Genomic DNA, 21,755 nt, shown 5'->3' with positions numbered 1-21,755 from the left:
ATAAAATATAAACTAACAGATCACTCCTACTTAAACAATGTGAAATGTCACTCTGAAGCACTCCATAAAAAAGCTAGAGGTGTTCCGTCAAGAGCTATGATCAATTTTGACAACCCAACAATATCAGAGCTAAATGATGGGCCTGTACATTCCTAAACAGCCCTCTGTGGAAATTGCTGTATCCGGAAGCTCTTTTGTGCAAGTAACTAGATGTATTAAATGCAATAATTACAGAAAAGACACTGTGCCGCTTAGGCAGTTGTTGGCTAAGCTGACTTGTTTCCACACTACCATTTATCTTGTAATTGGGGATTGCTTCTGCACTGACTTATACACTTGAGAGATAGGATATGGCTCTTCTACGTTAAAGACCTCAAGAGTTTCCAGTTCTCATGTGCCAGCAAAAGAAGATTATTGGTGAAATATTTGCTGAATCCCTCTTGAAGGCAAAATTTCAAGACTGGGGGTTAAAAAGAATTGACTCTACTAAAACTGGGCTACATAAAATAAAGCATTTAATAAAGTTTTGCTATTTAACTCCCTCAGAGAGTGCCAGTGTGGTCACTTAGGTGACTAAATCAAGGCCTATTGGGGCCCAGAAATACAATAGATAGGGAACACTCAATTACACACTTTTCTAGTCTTCCTCACATTTGATCAGCCTACAAGACATTAGGAGCCCAATCTTCCTAGGTGCTATGAGTTTTCTGTGTAGCACAGAGTGCACTCAACTCCCTTTGCTTTCAGTAGACGTTGCGGGTGAACAGCCTATCCCAGGATCAGATCCAAAGCTGTGCTGTAGTGGGGCTGGGATCGCACCAGAACAACATACTAGCATTTTTGCCACATGAAGGACACCATTTTGAGAACAAAATGGCAACCTCCACACTGTGTGACCCAGGAAGGCCACACTACATGGAGGACACCATTTGGTAGAGCAAAATGGCACAGTGTGCGTGCGAGGCCATGCTGGCAGGGTTGTTCCCATGCTGGCAGGGGCATTCTGGTAGCTGCCCATTCAGGACTACATCTGATCATTCACACTCAGCCTTTATACTGTGCATTGATACTCTGGAAAATCCTTATGATAAAATTCCTATCTGACTCATACCCCATCATTAAACTTTTTCTAGTGAAACAATCCAGGTGCTCCATACACTTGATGGCAGATCAGGAATTATAAATATCTGTACCCTGTAGAGAGGCAGATTTTCACATCAGACAACTGGCAAATAGCTGGCATGCCTGACAAATCATGTTGATTTCTTGCTTGGAAGGGAATTTATTTTTTTGCACAATACACTTGACCACAACTTCCTTTAGCAAAGCCTTTGGCTTCATTTTCGTAAGCTAAAAAGGTGCGTTTTTGAATCAAGTTGGGTGACCTGCCCCCTTGAAAGCCCTGTAGGAAGAGTTTAGCACCTTTAAAATTGTTTGAGCTGATCTTGCAATAGCCCTGGGGTGTTAAGAAGGGGTTTTCAATCAAGTTAAGCTAACTCGATTGAAACGCACACCTTTTTTGCCCATGTAGACAGGGCTGTTGATGTCTTGCAAATTCTTAAAGTAGGAAGTTCTGTTTAATTCCTCAGTCTAACACTTCCTTTGGTGGAAATGGAATTTGTTGTTTTGGGACTTATCCTGAGATAAGAACAAAAAAAGTTGACACCGAGAAGGTGGAAAGGCAAAACAGAAACACAAACACCCTAGCAGTCTGGATTCTGAAATGTACAAAATATGATGACATGCAGTATAAGAAATAGAACATGATTTATTTATGGCACCCCAGTATGTGTCTTGCCCTCAAGTAATCTGGCAATAAATTACTGTGGTTTCAAAAAACAAAGCTAACAGCAGTGATTTATTTTACCTTTTCTGTTTTCCCCTTATTTCTGATTGTCTGGCACAACAGGACCTACCCTAAAGAAATTAGAAAGATATAATCTTCTGCAGGGGGGAATCTTGCACTTGCTTTTCCTAGAGAAGTCTCTCTCCACTGGAGAATGATTCTAGCATCCCAGTCTCCTGGTTCTCCTAGACCCCTGGATCCCCTTCCTTATTTGGCAGTCCCATGCTATTCAGCATTTGGCTGGCCTCAACAGATGCCTGGGAAGAAATTACTACAACTCTCAGGCAATCACCAAGACAAGCTTCAGATTCAACCAATTTTATTTAAAAACTTGTTTAACAACTATACAGACATTTATCATGATCCATGTGTAACTTTACATGAAGTACCTTAAAAATCTACATTAGGTCCAGCTGTGCCTTCAAAGACTACTCAAACTCCCATTAAAGTCAAGGGCTGAGTTTTAAACAAATAACATAATTACCAGGTAACTCAGCTAACAAAATTTGGTTTACGATAAGATTTTCAGATATGACTAATGATTTGGGGTACCCCAGTTTCTGGATGCCCAACTTGAGATGTCTTCAAGGAGCCTTATTATCAAAAAGTGTTGAACATCCACCCTCGGAAAGTCATGCCCATTGCAGTTACCTCAAAATTAGGGAGGAAGAACAATGCAGTGGTTAGGAGTATTAGCCTAAGACTCAGGAGATCTGAGCTCTCTGCTCTGCTACAGACTTCCTGTATGGCTATGGGCAAATCACTTAGGCCTGGTCTACACCTAAAAATTGTGAAAAATTTTGTGCCCTGTGCGACATAGTTAGGTCAATGTAACTCCCGCTGTAGACACAGCTAGGTTGATGGAAGAATTCTTCCGTAGACCTAGCTATCACCTCTCGGAGCGGTGGGTTACCTACATGAACAGAAAGCCCCCTTCAGCCGATGTAGGAAGCATCTATGCTACAGCACCATAGCTGGGACACAATAGCTGCTGTAGAGTAAACATACCTTTAGTTTCTCCAGGCCTCAGTGTTCAACCCATAAAATGGTGATAATAGTACTTCCCTACCTCACAGGTGTGTTGTGAGGATAAATACATTAAAGATTTTGAGTTGCTCAGATTATACAATAGTGTGGGCCATGTATAGGTACCATAGATAGAGTAAAAACTCATGAACATTCTAAGATTTATTATTTCCCCCAAAGTCCTGATTCAGCTGCATTACCTGCAACAGCAAAACAAACACAAATCAACACTTTGTTGTCGAGTTCTGAAGGTGGAAACATCTGTTTCAAAGCCAGTTGTAATTTTTATAACAATAATTTGCATTTATACTGACAATCCTGTTCTAAACACCAGACAACATTCTTCATAAAGATTTAAAGCTAGGCTCATTTAAAGCAAGAAACAATATTGTCCTCTTTTAATTTAATAGATATAATCGGATGTTCTGTATTTGATATTATTTCCTTTAACATCTTTCAAGCTTACATGAATTTTCCAATGTAAAAAACTTTGTACTATCAACTATATAGGCTAAACCTCATGGAAAAACCCCATGAAATGTAATAGGAAGAGGCCAATAGGATTCTCTAGAGAATATTCTAAAGTCCTATGAAATTTAGGATACTCTTTCAATAGAATTTTTTAAACCAACAAAACTATGGAATTTATAGCTAGGATACAATTAAATTCTATATGTTGGTGTAAAATTATCTAGAAAGGTTATCACTCAATTGAATGTGTAGGACTTTTCAATAAGGGAATAATTAAATAGTTGTTGCTACCTAGTATAAAACTAATTCAACTTCCAATCTACACAAAGCAAGTTTCTAGGCCAGATTCACTAGTGCGAGTGGAGGAAGTTGCAGATTATATCTCCTTGAATAGACCCCTGCATCCTAGGAGATTCACGCTGATGAAGGACAGCTGGTATTATTGTTGGCACACTCTCTTGGGGTTTCTACCATGAAGGCAGGCAATAGTTTTAGTTTTCAGCCAGGAGTTACAGCAGCTGTATTGGCAAGAGGAAATACACCAACCACGCACAGTTCCCAGCCAAAACTCTTCTCACCCCATGACTCTGGCCAGCCATCTGAATGGTTGTAAATATGTACATATTACTGCCCTTGCACTGCACAACACATGCAGTATCTCTCACACACACCTTTTCTTCAGCTTCTTCATATACATGAGAATTGACTTTAGAACATAACTTAACAGATTTTACCTCAAGCCTAGTGAACATGTGCTGGAATATTTTGAAAGCTAAATCAATTGTCACTCATCCTACAGGAAATCTTAAACATCCTATTGGTACAGAACCAGAGATGGAAGCACGTTTTCCTGCAAGATGTCACCATTTCAGGAAGGGTGATGTAACTCACCCAATGCTGTTTATGGTATCACTACACAGTTTTGGTTTCTGTGTGTGATGGGAAACTGAATTTTTAATTATTGGAACTCATGGGAAATACAAAGAAAAAAATCTCTCATGGCACTGGTGAGCACAGATGTGGAACTGCAGATAACGATAGTGTGCAAAATGTACACACCTCAGATGATACCCTTAAAATTATAACAGAGTGAAAGCTTGCAAAATTCTGGCCCTTTCCATCTCAACTAGAATTTCAAATGTCTGTATCTACATAGATTAAAACTCTCTTGATTGTAAGTGCAATACTAAATTTAATAAGCAAGTTATATGTGGCAATGTTCTTATGGAAAGAATTAAAAGCGATGGGGTAGGGAGAAGAAGGGGTCATTCCCCAAGGATCCATGGACAGATCTCCTCCTACCCATGTAGAAAAGGGGATAGCTACCTTTGCAGGACAATCCCTCTTGTCTATGATCATACAGGACCCTTTGAATATCCAGAGACCTGCATGTCGTAGGGATGAAAGTGGAGAGTTGTGGGCAGAGGCGTATCATCCCTCACAGGGAATATTCAGTAAAGTTAATACAGCCTGGAGCAAGGAGGCCTCAACTCACCAATCTTCTAGTTAACAGTCAAACATGCTTAACACTTGTGCTACCCAGATGACTAACCAATTACATCACAAGGATCGGCATCAATACTCCCATTAAACTTCAGTAGGAAATTCATGTGGTCAATGAGGTAGCTTTTCAGTATTAAAGTAATCTGAAAATTCCCTTTAGTAACCAGATAGGGAGAGTCTAATATTCAAAGGAAATCACAGTATCCTAACAAAGTGGCCTTTTACTCTAGTCATTTGACCTCCTAGAATCCCTTTGGTAAAGTGCTATATAATTGATTAAGCTATAGTTAGTATAAATTTATTGAGATGATTCATTTAATTTTCCCAGGGCCTTAGGGCATATGCAAGCAAAGGTACAGTCAATCTATAAAACCACAGTACAGCTATATAAAGAAATTAAAAAGTGTATTACTGGATTCACCAGAAGTAAGTAAAGAGCTCCTGTCTATAAAGATATTGTAGATCCTACAGGTCCTTTACTTTCAGTTGCTAAGCCGCATGTGGTACGCCTCTCTGTAAGAGGTTATGGATAAACACTTATTAAGATATGTCAATATCTGAGTAAAGTTGGAAACAGATTGAATCCCTAATGAATTTCAGAAAAAAAAAATCCTATAAGAAGGGTTCATGCTGTGAGAGTTTAACTCCTTTGAAGTATGAGCAACAGCGAAGAAAATACAATTTGCAAAGTCCCTCTTTGCAGGCTGCCCAAGGAAAATATGTCAGCATGAATACTGAGCTACTAATCTAGGAGCATAGCACAATATGTGTCTAACACACTAGGGCCCCAGTCTGGCTGGGGCCCCTAGATGCTATTGAAATGTAGATATAAAACCAATAATAATATTCTGGGAAGCCAGTGGAGAGCAAGTGATACAATACAATCCAATTATAGATACTTATAACATCCGAACCACTTTGGGTCTCCCAAAGTGTGTCCAATTTATGCATTTAAAGAGCTGGATGAATTTCTGCATCAAATTTTGACTGAGCTGGCATGACACTTTCCCTTTAAGAGGGTGATTCTGTAGCTCTGCGTGAAGGTAGTGTTTGTGATATGAAAGGTCCCCAGGGGGTTGTGGTCTGACTATAAGAAAATAACATTAGCCAAAAGGGGGAAAAAACCCGCACTAAATTGTAGGATACCACCCCCAAAAAGGCAGAGATCTGTGAGCCCAGATTAATGCCAACCCTAGCTGGAGCAGCTTGTGTTCATTGCCACAAGTACAGAATTTATTATTAATTAATTGCTAGCCCATTGGGAAAAAAAAAGAATATAAAGATGGACAGAAGGGAACTGCTGATTTACCTGTGCTTTGTAAATCTGCTCACCTGCCAAGCCACACAATAGTCACCATTTATACATCCGCCTGAAAATGTAACACACAGAGAGATTTGGAGATTTTAAAGGCAGAAGGGACCATTACAACCATCTATTCTGACCTCCTGCATAGCACATAACATAGAATTTCATCCGGTAATTAACTGCCTGAAGCAGTTCCTGTCTTTGGACATCTTACTGTTTTATTGCAACTGACATGAAGTCTGTGACATCATGAGCACCTTCCATTATGGCCCAAGACACAGACAAATGATTTTCTTGTCAAAGATTTCTGATTTTGTTCAATCATAACAAAGGAAAAAAATAGGAAACTATGGAGGAAAATAAAGAGATTTGAAGTAGGTTAGGTTTAACACACAAATCGGGGGTGGTGGGGGGTGGGAAGGCCCCCCCAGAATTGAAAGCAAGCAATGGTTAAATTTTGAAAGAGGAAAAACAATTGCTAGCTAACTAATAATAAAAGCATATACAGTATCTCTACACCAATCCATGATTTTGTATTTGCAACTGTGAAGAACATGGTAAGAATTTAAAGGAAAACTAGGGGAAACAGAACAGGATGTCAAAAATGGAAGGCAAATGTATGCAACAAGTAGCAGTTCCAAAATGGCCACTTTACAGCTACAGCTGCAGATCTTTTCCAGATTTAAAGGACCAGTCCTCAAAAAGACATGCTGAGAAAATGTTCCTATAAGAGGAACATTCATACTGAAGAGTCAGCAGGACACAGAAGGCACTCTTGTTCTGGAATCAGAACATCCACCCATGGAGTTAATCTGGAATAGCTATTCCGGAATAACTCCTGTGTAGACAAGCCCTAAATGGATTATCTGGGCAGTTATACAACGTATTGTTTTGATACAGTGAGCTTGTTAATATTTGGCCCACACTCTTAGGAGGCATTGCACGAAATTGTATCATAGGATAAGAAAACAAAATCAACAAGAAATAAACATGCTTTACTTGGTTTCCCCTCCCCGCATAATATCCTGGTTGTTTAGGTTGCCGAGGGACAAAAGACAACCTCCCCTCCTTCCCTGTCCCTTCCAGTGGGAGCATCTGCAGCCTGGATGGCCCCAGCCAGTAGGGCTCCGTGTGGGCAAAAGAGCACACAGAACAGCTTGCAGGATTGGGACCTTTGTTTTCTCTGTCTTTGCCTTTTCCCTTCCTCCATTTCAAATGATGGAAGGACTTTTAGATCTATGTGAATAGATCATGGTTTTGATTTTGTATGAAAAATATTTGTACAGTTTTAAAGAATTACAACAATAATTGTTCATTTTTAAGTTATTGTTGTTCCAGTGGTGCAGAAACAGGATCTGTAATTATCTATAAGTACATTATTTTAGTCTGCTAAACAAATCAACTCTATATCTCTACCATATGCTTTCTGACTGCTGAAATAAGGAGTTTATGTAGGGTCTCAACATAGAAATGTGAACAATTGTGGTGCCCATCAGACTGAAAATAAGGTAGGAATGTAATTATATACCAGAAATTGATACCATAAGAAAAAGTCATAGCAGGCTAATGTGATAAGGTACTGTAACATCAGATGAGTAGGAGTACTAACATTTCTGTATTAAATTGGTATTAGTAGCATATTAGGCTAACATGATATGACAAAAAAATTGCAAACAAAATACTATAATTTAGTCTAGGGCATAAATGTGAGGGGGAAAAAAACCAAATATTGTCACAGAGAAACACCCTCTTTTCATTTAAAGGAACATGTGGGAATTCTGTGATAGAATTTGCTGTTGTCTCACATTGATAAGGTTCAGAAGAGAATACATACTGCTGTTTGAATTGTATGTTTGTACAAATAATATCTTACACTGATGTGTCATTTTTCATTCCAAGGGATCTCAAATAACTTCACAAACATAAAGCTATATACAAAGCAGTGCCTTGGTGCTGTAAACATGTATCTTTACACACAAGTACCCCCATATTTGTGTTATCCTCCAATCTCAAAAGACTTCTTTTTTTGCAGTCCTTACTTTGTTTTGTTCAATAGAAATTTTGTCTAAGTAAGGATGGGATGATCAGACCTTAATCAGTGATTACCCTCATAAATGCCCCCCCTTTACCTTTGATAACCAAGTTCCTGATACTGCAAGTTAGACTTGAAATCAGTGGGGGTCTGCAGAGGCATCTGCGTGCATGAAGTAACTCATAGGACTGGTATAACTACATCAATGCAGCATGCATAGTATTCACTATGCTCGTAGGGATATGCAGAGGACAACAGTGGTGAATACTTCTGTAACATTATTTACTTACGAAAGCACCTAGAAACAGTAGTTTCTCTTAAAAACTTTTCAGAGATTCACTTCACCCATACTCAACTTGAACTTTCCAGCGAATATGCAAGGATCACTCGTTTATTGCATTTACCTTGCCTGGGCAAGTGAGCTTCCAGCTGTTGTAAACTAAACTGCAAGTTCAGTTCAAAACCCCTTTAATAAACAGAAAACCAGAGTTTGTGCTGCCAAACTTCTGTACTTCCTCAGACATTTCAGCTGCCTTTAAAAAATTCATGCTTAAAAATGTGTTGGAATAGTGTTAGGTCTTCATATATAAACTCGTTAGTGCCTAATGATTTTTTTCTATGTGAAATAATAGTTGAAAAGGAGAGAGTATATTTTTTTGCTTCTCTGAATATACTATACTGTTCCACAAAACTTTACTGTGTTCCTCCACTATGTAAATCAATGGCAACATTCCAGGCCCTACATTTGCAAGTTAGGGCTTGTCTACACAGGCACATCCAGAAAAGTTAATCTGAATAATTTCCAAAATGAATTTTGATAAACCAAACTGAGGCAACTCTAATTCTGAATAAGTGTGTCTACACGGGGAGATGTGTGGTTTAACTTATCCAGTTTTAAAATTAATGCAAATAGACAAATCCTTAATCTGTGAAAGATGTCATCCTGGTTTACTTTTTCTACATGTTGTGTAATATAATCTGTGAGAAGACTGAGTACAACAGCAATTACATCATGTCAACCACATGACCTGGAGGGATTAGCTCTGGGACTAAAAGAGTAGTTCATTCTTCATCATGCCCATTTAATCCTTGGTGTCCACGCAGAGATGGCAACCCGGGTGCCAGTTTATTGCCATTTGAGAGTTGCAGGTTAAATCTTGAGGCTTTACTCCAGCCTCATTGTCCTTAACCACTCTTTTACTTTCAACACAATTACCATATCCACCTCCTCAAACTCTAGTTCTCCTTTGGCTTTTGTAGCTCCATCCCGTTTCTTCAGGGAGAGGGCTCTGTCCTTCACCCCTTCCTCTTCTTCCTTCACATGCTCCAGTGATATCACCCATTCATGTGGCTTCGACTACTATTCTTAAACTGTTAACTTGCAAAACTATCTTCCAGTCCTAACCCAACTCCCTCAAGCAAATCCCACATCTCAGCCTCTCTCTAACGTCCCTTCCTAGTTGTCTCACTGTCAGCTTGAATTTAACTTGACCGAAACTAAACTACTTGCTCTCCCAAACTCTCCACTACAATCCTTCCTGTCATCCAGACCATAACCGGAGAGTCATCTCTGACTCCTTCCTCTCCCTTGTCCCACCCATCCAGACTGTCCAAATCTTGCCACTTCTTCATTCCTAATATTTTTAAGATCCAGTTTATTTTTCTAGCCATACAGGTAAAACTCTTCTCCATAATCTGCAATCTTGACTGCTGGCCCCTCCCAATTAATGTCCCACTGTAGTGACACTGCCTCCATTCCCATCCATCCCACAGATGCTAAGATCATCTTTTTTGCCCATCATTGGAACCATGTCACTTCCTCGTCAAATCCCTTCACTGACCCATCCTCACTTTTCTACTGCATCATTTTCAAGCTTCTTGTCCTCACCTGTGTGGCTTTAATGACTCTGTTCCTCTCTACTCATCCACACATCACTTATCACCTCAGCCACTGGCCTCCCTATTGCAAACCAATGATGCCAGCCTGGACTAACCAATAATCCACTCTTCCACAATTATTTTTATTATCTGTATTACCATACCAGCTAGGAGCCCTAGTCATGGGCTAGGACCCCCACTGTGCTAGGCGCTGTACACACAAAACAAAAAGACATTAAGCTCTTTGGGCCAGGGACTATCACCTTCATGCTTCCTTCCACACCACCTCTTATGAATGGGGCAGCCTCTTGAACTGATCCATTAGGGTACCACCTCTTTTCCTTCAAAACCCACCTTTTCTATGATCCCTATGAGAAAGTTGCCGATAAATAGTGGCTCAGCAGAGGGGTAGCAGAGTATTGTTGATATTTATTTGCATTACAAATGTAAATAAGAGAGAATGAAAAAACCCTCAAAAATTCATTGTTTTTTCCCATCTAAAATCAATTTTTTTTTTACCAAAAAAGTCATTAATAATTTAAATTTGGAAAATATCAATTGATGCACCCTTTCACTCTATAAAACAAGATATATTTTGCTTTTATCTCCCTTTCCTCCACTCTTCACGTGTAGTTTATCTTCTTTGACTGTAAGTTCCTCGGGGCAGGAACGGTGTCTTCTCTGCATGTGTGCAGACAGCACCTAGCGCATTGTGGGTACTGCCAAAATACACATAATAGTAATAAAAATAATGATGTGGACACTTGTCCTCTGGGGATGTGATTAAGACCAGCTCTGAGTCTAAACAGCTCTTTTACTAATTTCCACTTATGCAAATCTGGGAACAAAAATGGATTTGGTGAATTCTACCATTTATAAAACATTGTAAATAGCTATTTTGTCCCTGTTTCTAAATACTCAGATGCTGTAATACATTTATCCTAATTCCAGCAAAATCTGTTTTAGCAACACCTTTATTAAAAAAATGCCATTTAATAAGCACATTTTTCCCCTTACAAATATAGTCTTTCAAGAAATGTTGTGCAGAGATATAAATAAATCATTACATTGCATCAAAACTACCAAAATCATCAGAAAGTCTGGTCAAAGATCTCTTTCGACTAATTAAAAAGGAGAGGACACAGTAAAAGAAATCTTTTCAGTTTTTCTTGGTTACAATATAATTCTTAACTGTAGGGGGTAGAATGAGGCATCCATTTGCACTTACAGTACCGAATTAGGGAATGACTAAATTACTTGTAGAGCCTTTTCTACACTGCCACTTATGAGTAACGATATAATTTCCTAAATCACATAAATAAATACACAAACTAAACTCTCTGGAGTTCTGTACTATTTCTTATCATGCATTACAAAGATAAGTGAGACAGTAATTTGTATAGAAGTTTCTTGTTTTACAGAACAAATGAGTGCCAATATTTAAAGCAATTGAAATACTATTACTGCTGAAACCACACTTATAAAATGCAGTATATGAATATATAAATTATGTTTTTCTTCCAATGTATCTATATTTATGAGATAAATAGTTGGCATCCCAATTCTAGCCCTATGAAACATTCACATTACATTCATTTATGCTGCTCACAATATTTCAAAATATTTCATGCCTAAATGTCTTGGAATGCTCAGACTCTTTAAAACTATATTTTTGCAAATGTATATAACAATTTGCATTTTCACAGTGATTAAATAGATTTTGTGTATTTATTTCCATGCCTTAAAAAGGAATCTTGTATTATTAGTGGCGATACTGTATGTGTCAAAAAAAGAAGCATCAAAAGCATTTCCTGTGCACTTGACAGGGTGACAAAATATTTCTCCTATCCTTTCCTAATTGAGCTGCCGTACAAAGGGAGACATTATAATAATATTAATAATAGTTACATGGATATTTGTAGGTACTGTGTAACCCTTCAGTCCATTTTCCCAGACAATGGTGACTACAAAGAAGCTTCAAAATAGAACATCGCACAATATGAATGCCACTTTTTTCTATCTTACATTTTAAAAACATCATTGAAATCAGAAAGTTCATTTACAAAGGACTGGCAGTTGCAATCACAGCAATAATGTAGTGCTGAGAAAAAAAGGGTAATTGGTTTGGTAAAGATCGCTTTCCATTACACCATAAAGCACTACACAATAGGAAAGGTCGCCAATTAAGCAATCATGAATACCAAGTACTGAAGCTGATGAAAATAGGGCAGTGGTTTAAATAGATTTGCAAGCAATTTACCTTTTCACAATGTTGGCAATCTGATGCAATTTGCTTGCAATTTTGTCTGCTTTCAGTAGCACTCGAAGCTGACACTACACAGACCAAATGGCAAAGAGGCCTGCATAGAAAATGTAAAACTATCTTGGCTGCATCAGGGAACCAGAATGGTGGTTCATCAGGAAAATTACAACAATTAGCATAAGTGCTGCAAAAATCAACACTTTAAATGTCACACTCACGAGTCTGTCCAAAGACTGTAAAAGTACCATCTCCATTGCTGGACTAACAGTAAATATGAAGCAATCACCAACAAGCCTTGAGGCTGATGGCTTTACAATTGATGTGACATTCTCTGAGTGATAAAATAGCCTCTCATTTTACAAAAGTAAGTATTTTTCTTTTTTAGATTTAACCTGGATTATGTCAACACTAAACTTACATTTTTTTTTCAACTTTTCTTCCTACAAACCTGGTTTTCCCCCCTAATATGTTCTTGACTTGTTTTTGGCATTCTAAAAACTTCATATTTCAGGGAATTGGAGCCAAGTTGATAAAACTCAAATATTGATCTTTTAGTTTTCAATGTAAATCATGTCAGAGATTTATTTCATAATCTGTTATGCTGCATGAGGTGAAGTGTTTGTGACCGGGGCCTGGTTTACAATCTTGGGGAGGGGATCCAGAAAGGTAACTCGAAGTACTCCCGCAGGTATTGGCTGGGAATATAGGATGCCTTCACACATCTATATCAATGCAAACCCAGCATGTGTGAAAGATGCTTTTGAAGTAATTGATATCTCATGTAATGGCTTCCATGTTTAGGACAGATATAAATTTGTCAGGCTGTGAGGTAGAATTGACTTATGATATATACTTAATGATTTATTTTTCACTGAGCTGCAGCAGAGAATAAACTGGTAATGACATTTCATTGACATCAGTGAGAGGTGTACAACCTTTTCGCTGATGTCATGTGTTGGAAATAATACGACCACATTGTCAGATGTTTTATTTTTAACCTCTTTCACGCATGGAAGCTCTGGCAAGTGTAAATCATTTATGGCCTGATCCAAAGCCCTTTGAAGTCAAGGGATGTTTTCCCAGGACTTCAGTGGTCCAAAAATATGCTTTAAAGCAGGGGTCCGCAATCTTCAGCACGCGGTTCGCCACTGGGAGTTGTGGGGGCCCATGCCTGCAGACGGTCAACATAAACAAAATGTCTCGCGGCCCACCAGCAGATTACCCTCATGGGCCGCATGCCCAAGGTTGCCAACCCCTGCTTTAAAGTTAAAGACCCAGATAGTTAAATGTATTTAGGCATTGCTGCGTTCAGCATTGCAATGCCTACCTGATTGAGGAGCCTAAACGAATCTCTTGAAAAGATTTAGACTCCTAAGCCTGTTAGGCATTCCAACTTGAGTGCAGCAGTGCCTAAATACCTTTTAAAAAGCGGGCCAAAATGCCTAAAACCTTAAAAAAGAAAATGTTAACTATAATCATCGGAACAGAGCTCATAAACTGTAATGTTAGTTCTAATGGCTTTCAGGTGCCCAGTACAGTCTGCTCCAGGTATCATCATCTTTGTTTACACCAAACATGATAAAGACTGAGCAGAGAATGCGGCATTAATAGTCACCTGATGGAATCTTTCCCATGGTGTGTACTGAGTGGTAGTAGGTCTATAGACTATGTTCAATTAAATGGATAGTCTTAAGCAGCACCAGCCCCTTGCTAGGGTCCTCTAGACCAATAATCTCCACCAGTACTAAGCAGCTGATGGGGAAGTGACATTAGCCATCCAGCAAAGACTGCTTCAGTCATGATATTTGGTGCACGATCAAAAGAGAACAGCAGCACCACATACACTAGCCTCTTCACAAAATACAACCACAGTGATATATTAGAAAGGCAACAATTCCATGAGAAATGTAGTTTCCCTGTAACTGTGCTGATCCATTTGCAACACTCCTTCAGATAAATGGTTTTAACTTGAATCAAAACAAAATAGTAAATATTGGATAAAAATCACATATAATCATGGGGTATGTCTACACAAGGGAGACTATGCCAGCATTGCTAGGTCACCTCGCTCTGCCAGCATAACCCTGTAGTGTAGATGCAGCCCACACTGATGGAAGGGGTTTTTCTTTTCAGTGTAGGAACACCATCTCCCTAAGGGACGGTACTCACATCAACAAAAGCATTTTTCCATCTGCCTAGCTGCATCTACACTGCAGGTTAAGTTGGATTTTTCACATCCCTGACCGAGGTAGCTATGTAGACCCAACTTCTAAGTGTAGATCAGGCCCCATTAACTTCAATGGGACCACCATTGTCAGTAAGGTGAGTAAGATTTGGCTCATTATGAACAACAGCAAATAGCTGCAGAAGACATCCATATTTTATCTACTCTCAAAGCTCTATTACTATTCACAAGGCTACTCCTCTGATCTCCCTCATCCTCTGTCCTCCTCATGGCTTGTCTACACAAAAACTTTCACCAAAAGAACTACATTGCCTGTAACTGATGCCATTTGTTATTTCTGTACAAGTGTGCATGCGTACCAGCCCTCAGTTCCTCCACTAGTACCACCATCATTTACCTGCCCATCCAGGCTTCTTTCCCAGTTCTTTCCTTTCCTACTGTCTTGCATCACGCATAAGACTATGTCTATACTACACGTTCTGTCGGTATAACTCATGTCACTCAGGGGTGTGAATAAGCCACCCCCGAGCGACATAAGTTACACCAACATAAGCGCCGGTGTGGTGCAGTTGCATCCACTGTAAGCTCTCTAGTGTAGCAATAGCCTCACTCATCCCCCTCCTGCCTTCCCCTCACTCAACCCAGACAGCGCCACAATTTTTGTTTTCTGTAACAGGACATTTGTGTATCCCTGCCCACCCACATCAATTGTCTGTTCATTGACTTCAATAGGCGTTTCGGGTTCTCAATACCTCTCTCACTGTCAACTCCACAGAACTAAAAAGAAACACATTGGAATAGATTAACCATTTTCAGCAAATGTTTTGTCCTGACGAAATACAGTAGAAGGAATTCCAAATTATAACTAATTTCTAGAAATAAAGTGCCCTTGATTACATTTCCCCCCCCCCTCAGCTGTTGATTGGTACCACTGAAAACAATTATTACTGATTAATTTAGCTGTTGGTATTGTGTGCTGTATACATATTAGTTGTACCATTCTTTTTTAACTACAGAAGATACTGTTTTAAAAGTTGTTAGGGCTATAGGTTTTATTTAACAAGTTAACACTGCTATCAGCCAAGTATGATGATCAAATCTAGAGTATCCAGAACTGGTTGAAAAAAAGAGAGACTTTTTTTAATGAAAAGATTTGCAAAGAAAAAAAAAAGTCCCTTTTCTGGTAGTAAATTTCAAAACGTGAACATTTTCAGCCAGCTCTAATAGCCTCTTGGTCATATTTTGAAGCTTAATATCGTTGTTGTCATTACAGGCTCCACTTCATGTGAACAGTAGTGTTCAATAATAACCTGGAGCTCACTCATATATCACCACAGCCATCTATACGAAACAAATATTCAAGACCTGATTTAAAATGACAAAAGACAGTTAGTTCGGTGCTTATGCTAAAAACTGTACACTTTTACTTACTCTATGAGGTACTTCAGCCTAGATGGGAAAGTCACCCATTTTTTGGAAGCCTTGTGATACCTACAGCCCAACAAGACAGAGGCTCAGCTTTATATCTATAAGTATCTGTTTTTCAAGGTCTAAATCAGACTGGCCACTGCTCATGTACAAAAGCTGTTTTTCCAAAGGAATGGCCAGCAGCAACCTTCCTTGTCTAGGAGAAGGGGGTAACAAGAAACAGAGGATCTGTGAGGTGGGCATGAAAAGGGGCTTGCTGGATGACTCCAGGCCATGCTTTGCTTCTCCCTGACTTTGCAAACACCCCTCCCCAGTCCGGTGAGTGTTCTATGGAGATTACACTCCATGGGTAGGCATGGAGCTGGAGGGGACAGGGGCCAGCCATTCCCCATAACATTTTGTCTCCTCCCACCCCTCATTCTTAATCTCATAGTCAGCCTGGTTTTATCTGTTCTCTCCTTCTGGGCTCTCAAACTGATCCGGAAGGGAGAAGGTCAGGGTCAGCGGGGAAACTTGCTGGAGCACAGCATGCTCCAATGAACTTCGGAAGCAAGGTGGAGGCCTCTGCACTGATGGGCTTTGGTGGATCTCAGGAGATCTACAGTTTCTGGGAGCCAAATAACCTGCTTTTTCTCTGGAGGGACAAGCCTACCATCCATAAGAAACAATCAGCTGGTAATTATGCAAGTCTAAATGTTCAGTATCCAGTTCTCCTGTGTAGGAATAAATGGTGTAGGGCACAACTTAACCCTAAATTACCTGATCCTTATAATTTTTAAGGGTACTCAATGATAGTAGCCCTCACTGGACTAATGGCCCACAAAATTGCAATTAAAACCGAAAACATACATCCCAGTTTTAAAATGACACGAAAGAGGGAAAAAACCATCATAAATCGCTCACATCTCTATTTTTTTTTTTTTTTTTAATTTTTGTTTGCACATGCATAGCCCCAGTTTGGGGTCAAGAGAACATGTTCTCCCCATGGATCCACTCACATAACTCTAAGGCTATGGCTACACAATGGACCTTACAGCTGTACCAATACAGCTGCGCTGCCGTAAGCTCTCTAGTGTAGCTGCTCTAAGCTGACAGAAGCGAGCGCTCTTAAGTAATCCACCCCCAATGAGCGGCATTAGCTAGGTCAGCGGGAGAAGCTGTCCACACCGGCGCTTAGGAAGGTGTCGTTCAGGAAGGTGACTTATTCACACCCCTGAGCAACAAAAGTTATATCAACATAAGTGGTGGTGTAGACCTGGCCTAACTGAAGATAACAGGAGTAAGGCACTTATATTCAGCCAAATTTATCACTAGTGTGATTCAACCAACTTTAATAGAATTACTCCAGAGATTAATTTGACCCATTAAGTATCATCTCTTAACCTCATTCTAATTTTTACAATTGACTCATGAACACCTGAAAACAGGGGTTGATAATCAAAGTACTAACTGACCCTTGACAAATAGGGCCAGATTCTCAGCTGGTGTAAATCAGTGTCTCTCTATCAATGGAGATATGCTGATTCACACCAGCAGAGAATGTGATCCATTGTTTATAACCGGTGCCTCTATTACACGTGTAAGACAGAAAATACCAAAACATAGTAAATCTTTAATAAATAATGACTCTAGCACTAACAATAATTATGACTAGTCTGTGTTTACTAAGTAAAACACTTTATTATTACTAGGGGGAAAATATACAAAGTGTTGGAAACATATATGAAGAAATTCCAACTAAGGGCTGGTCTTCACTGCATTGTCAACTCAATGGTACATCTTGAGTTTTGCCGCTAACCTGACTACCATCCACACACAAGTATCCAGCTTGAGTTAACTGGTGATTTATACCTCCGCTAGCTGGGCTGTGGGGATGGGAGTAAGGGTAGGTGGGGTTTGAAGCTTGAGTGCTGATGACACTGGAGCTAGTAATGCTGTGGGGATGTAACAGTTTGAGTTACAATTTAACAACTGCTAATCCAAGCCCTCTGTGCTGCTAATCCAATCACTGTGTGTAGCTCCAGTGTTTGGGCTTGTCTACAATTAAAACACTGCAGCGGTGCAGCTGTACTGCCACACCGCTTCGGAGGAGAAATTACCTATGCCAATGGGAGGAGTTCTCCCATCAATATAGGTAATCCACCTCCCCAAGAGATGGTAGCTAGGTCAACAGAAGAATTCACAGGGGTGTGGATTTTTCATACCCTTGAGCGACATAGTTATACTGACCTAATTTCCTAGTGTAGACTAAGCCTGAGTGTCGTTGCTCTCACATGAGCTAGAAGTGGAGCAACACCAGTGTATTAATTTTAGCTAACTGTTGCAATGCAAGACAAGCCTAAGGCTATGTCTACACTAAAAACACTGCAGCTGCACTTCTGTAGCCCGTTAGTGTAGACATTCACTACAGCAGCATGAGGGGTTCTCCCTTCGCTGTAGTTAACCACCATCCCCCACCCCCGAGAGGTGGTAGGTAGGTTGACAGAAGAATTCTTCTGTTAACCCAGTGCTGTCTACACTGGGTCAGGTCAGCATAGCAACATCTCTCAGGGTGTGAATTTTTCAAACCTCTGAGAAGCGTAGCCATGCCAATGTAAGTTTCCAGTGTAGACTAGCCCTAATAGAGAAACTTTAAAAAAATAATAATAAAATAATAATAATAAAAAAAAAACATTACAGATAGACATTAGATAGTGGGATTCATGTTTAGACACCTAAAGAGACCCTGAATCGTTTTTCTAACTAGCAATAATGTTGTCTATAGCTGGAAATGTTGTTCCATGACATTTCTAAAATACATTACCATGTTTCCTTCTCAACTCAGAAAGACCCTTATTAAAAAAAGACAAAATGATCAGACAGCTATAGATTTTCTTTCAATTGCCACAAGAGGGTGGCTTTAGGAGTATGAAAATTCTTTCAAGCAAGAGAGTGGATTAGGATTAGCAAATATATAGACCTCTTAGCCTGATCGCTGCTTGGACTACTTTATCTGTCACTGCCTCTTCATCTAGGGATAGATTGTGTACTCAATGCTATTACTAAGTTTTGTGGGAATAAAAAAATTGCACAGATGGGACTATAACTGACCATAACCTGCTCTATTGTATTTCCAACAATCTCTAATTACAGCAACACACCAGAGGAAGAGATTTGAAAGGGCAGGTGATGGGATAGGAGAGAAACCTGTTTGACTTAAACAGCACAGAATCCCTCACCATCAGGGCTGATGTACATCAGCCTGACAGCTAATTAGGGTAGACATGAATTTTTCCAATGTAACAGATGTTCGCTAATCAGGCCAGATTTGGAGCCCTTGCGCCAGCAACATTTCATGCACAATTTAACTATCTAAAAGGAATAAACTACTTAATGCATTGTACTGGAGGCACAGCTGTTTCACAATCAGAAAATTTGCTGTCAAAGATGTTCTCTTTAAAACTGACATGTTTTTATATAACTCTGATGGGGTGTTTATAATGTATTAATAGTTGTCAGTAAGAGCTGCTGTCATCATCAAGAAGTAAAATATTTCTGAAGGTATATTAAAATGAACAGACTCCTTTTTCTTTCCAAAATCTATTCACATAATTTAACTACTTTGAATATGGACTGTTTCATTCTAAATGTATTTTAAACAAAGGATTTAACATATATCTCCCAATTTATATCGATTATAAAATAATATAAATGTCTACATGCTGAATATGGAATAAAGCAGAAATGTTTTAAATATCTTGTCACGGTACTATTCAAGCAGCTAGATTTCATTATTCCCTTTTAATGGAAATATATTTTATTTACAGAAAAATCATCCGTACACAAAATGTTATGTTAAAGTAATGGGAATGATCTCATTTCTGTTCATAAAAGACAGGTCATTTGATGAAAAGTCATTTTTAAAGCAATATGTTACATAGCACCCACTATTTAAAGGACTGTGAGGTGAGTGTCAGAGTTTTAGTCCTGCTATTGAATTTCACTGACCAGATCCTCAGCTGGTGTAAAATGGCGTAGCTCTACAGTACTGAATGAAGCTAACCTGACTTCCACCAATTAAGGATCTAGCTGTCAGGTCTTTTGTGAATTCAAGATAGACCCTCAGACATTTCCTTTTTAAGGTCCTGTTTTTAAAATATGAGGGGAAAACAAGGGAGCAAACTGTCCCTGAAATTTCAGAAGACTTTAAATGGGGATTATATACCCATAGACCCTAATGGCATGAGGATGGTGATGGAACTTGGGAGTAACATGCTCTTCTCCTGATTTAGAACTCTCCATCCTGCTGGGTGCTGAGCATCCTCACCTCCCACTGAAGGTGCTCAACACGTTGCAGGATCAAGCTCCATAGTGGCTGTCTGCTGGGATACTCCTGCCGGAGTCAATGCTATTACTAGTTTCTATTCCCTAAAAGCCAAAGTGGAGTCAGTGGGACTAATCCTGTGAATATCTGCTCACTGTGTGAATAAGGAGTACACAATCTACCCCTAGATGAAGAGGCAGTGCACAACTGCAGGACGGAAGGGAAGGGTTTTAGGGGGAAGGGTCCTGCCGTGCCTGCAGAGGGGCAGACTGTTTAAAAGAACTGCCTGGGATAAGCAGTCACACTCTCGTTTAACCCATGGATCCTTGGGATCCACAGGATTTTCAGGCCATCATTCCTCCTCACAAAACCCTGCCATTGAAGAAAGGATATGGAGGAAACTCCAGAAAAGGTCCATGGCAGTGGAAAATTGGGCCAACCATAAATAAGAAGCAACAGAATATAATTCCCATTCTAAAGAAGAATCCAAAGAACAAGGATCAGCTAATGTGGTTTTACAAGTTTCTGTTCAAAACAAAAACTACCTGAACTACAAATAGAAGGGGGCAACTAAGCAAAAATGCTACAAGACAGTCAAGACCTCCTAAAGCTTAATGAATTAAGGATAGCCAGAAAGGTGATGGGCAACAAGAAGAGTTTTTACACATATTTCACAGAGAAAGTATTAATAGGTCTGTCAAGGCTAATTCCCCACTCTGACACTTCAGTTGTAGAAGGTGGGAGCTCGCAAGGATTCTAAAAATTAATACTGGCCACTCCAGACTTGTATTAAACTCCCAAGGTTACAGCTTCTCTCTGACCTTGGATGGGTAGATACTGCCACCATCCAAATGCAAAAAACAACCCTTTTGAGAACCCAGAAAGGCACACTTGGGAATTCCTTCCTGTGAGGTACCCTCAAGCCCTTTCACACACGCCCCCCCCCCCCGAGCTGAGAAAGGAAATCAGCTGTTGCCACCAGCTAATTAAACAACATATGCACAAACCTCTTTGGGACACAAAAATCCAATCCTGTTCTTAAAAAAGGTAAATTTTATAAAAACAAAAAGAAAGAAAATACATCTGGAACTTAGGCTTTTTGCTAGATAAAAAATATTACAAAAATTAAACATCAAGATAGCTCTATTGAGTTTCAGCTTAAAGGTTACAAGCAAAACAAAAACACAGAGGAATCCACAAGCCAATAAGAAATAAAAGAAATAACCTTAATCGCGTCTTCCTAGACCAGGGATTGGCAACCTTTGGCATGCAGCCCACACGTGACTAAATGTCAAACTATTGTATGAAGCCTACAAACTCTAGTCCTTTCCTCAAATAAGTATAGAAAAATAGCTTGTGTGTGTGTGTGTGTGTGTCTAACACCCCTCGGCCCGCGCCGCTTCCCGCAGCTCCCATTGGCCTGGAGCGGTGAACCGCGGCCAGTGGGAGCCGCGATCGGCCGAACCTGCGGACGCGGCAGGTAAACAAACCGGCCCAGCCCGCCAGGGGCTTAC

General features: G+C 39.6%; 1 long non-coding RNA gene across 8 annotated transcripts in view; it reads right to left on the bottom strand.

Moving 5' to 3' along the window:
• Positions 1-21,755, bottom strand: part of LOC135981334 (uncharacterized) — a 92,191-nt gene that overhangs the window by 25,246 nt on the left and 45,190 nt on the right. For 5 of the 8 annotated variants that reach the window (XR_010598296.1, XR_010598297.1, XR_010598300.1 and 2 more), the window contains one exon: positions 6,156-6,216. The exons of the other annotated variants lie outside the window; for them this stretch is intronic. This is a non-coding gene — a long non-coding RNA (uncharacterized LOC135981334). The remainder of the gene's footprint in view (positions 1-6,155; positions 6,217-21,755) is intronic. 8 annotated transcript variants of the gene reach the window in all.

This window comes from Chrysemys picta, chromosome 2, assembly GCF_011386835.1.
Source record: "Chrysemys picta bellii isolate R12L10 chromosome 2, ASM1138683v2, whole genome shotgun sequence".
Lineage (NCBI taxonomy): Eukaryota > Metazoa > Chordata > Testudines > Emydidae > Chrysemys > Chrysemys picta.
Note: the sequence above shows the minus strand (reverse complement) of the source record. Positions and strands in the feature narration are given on the sequence as shown.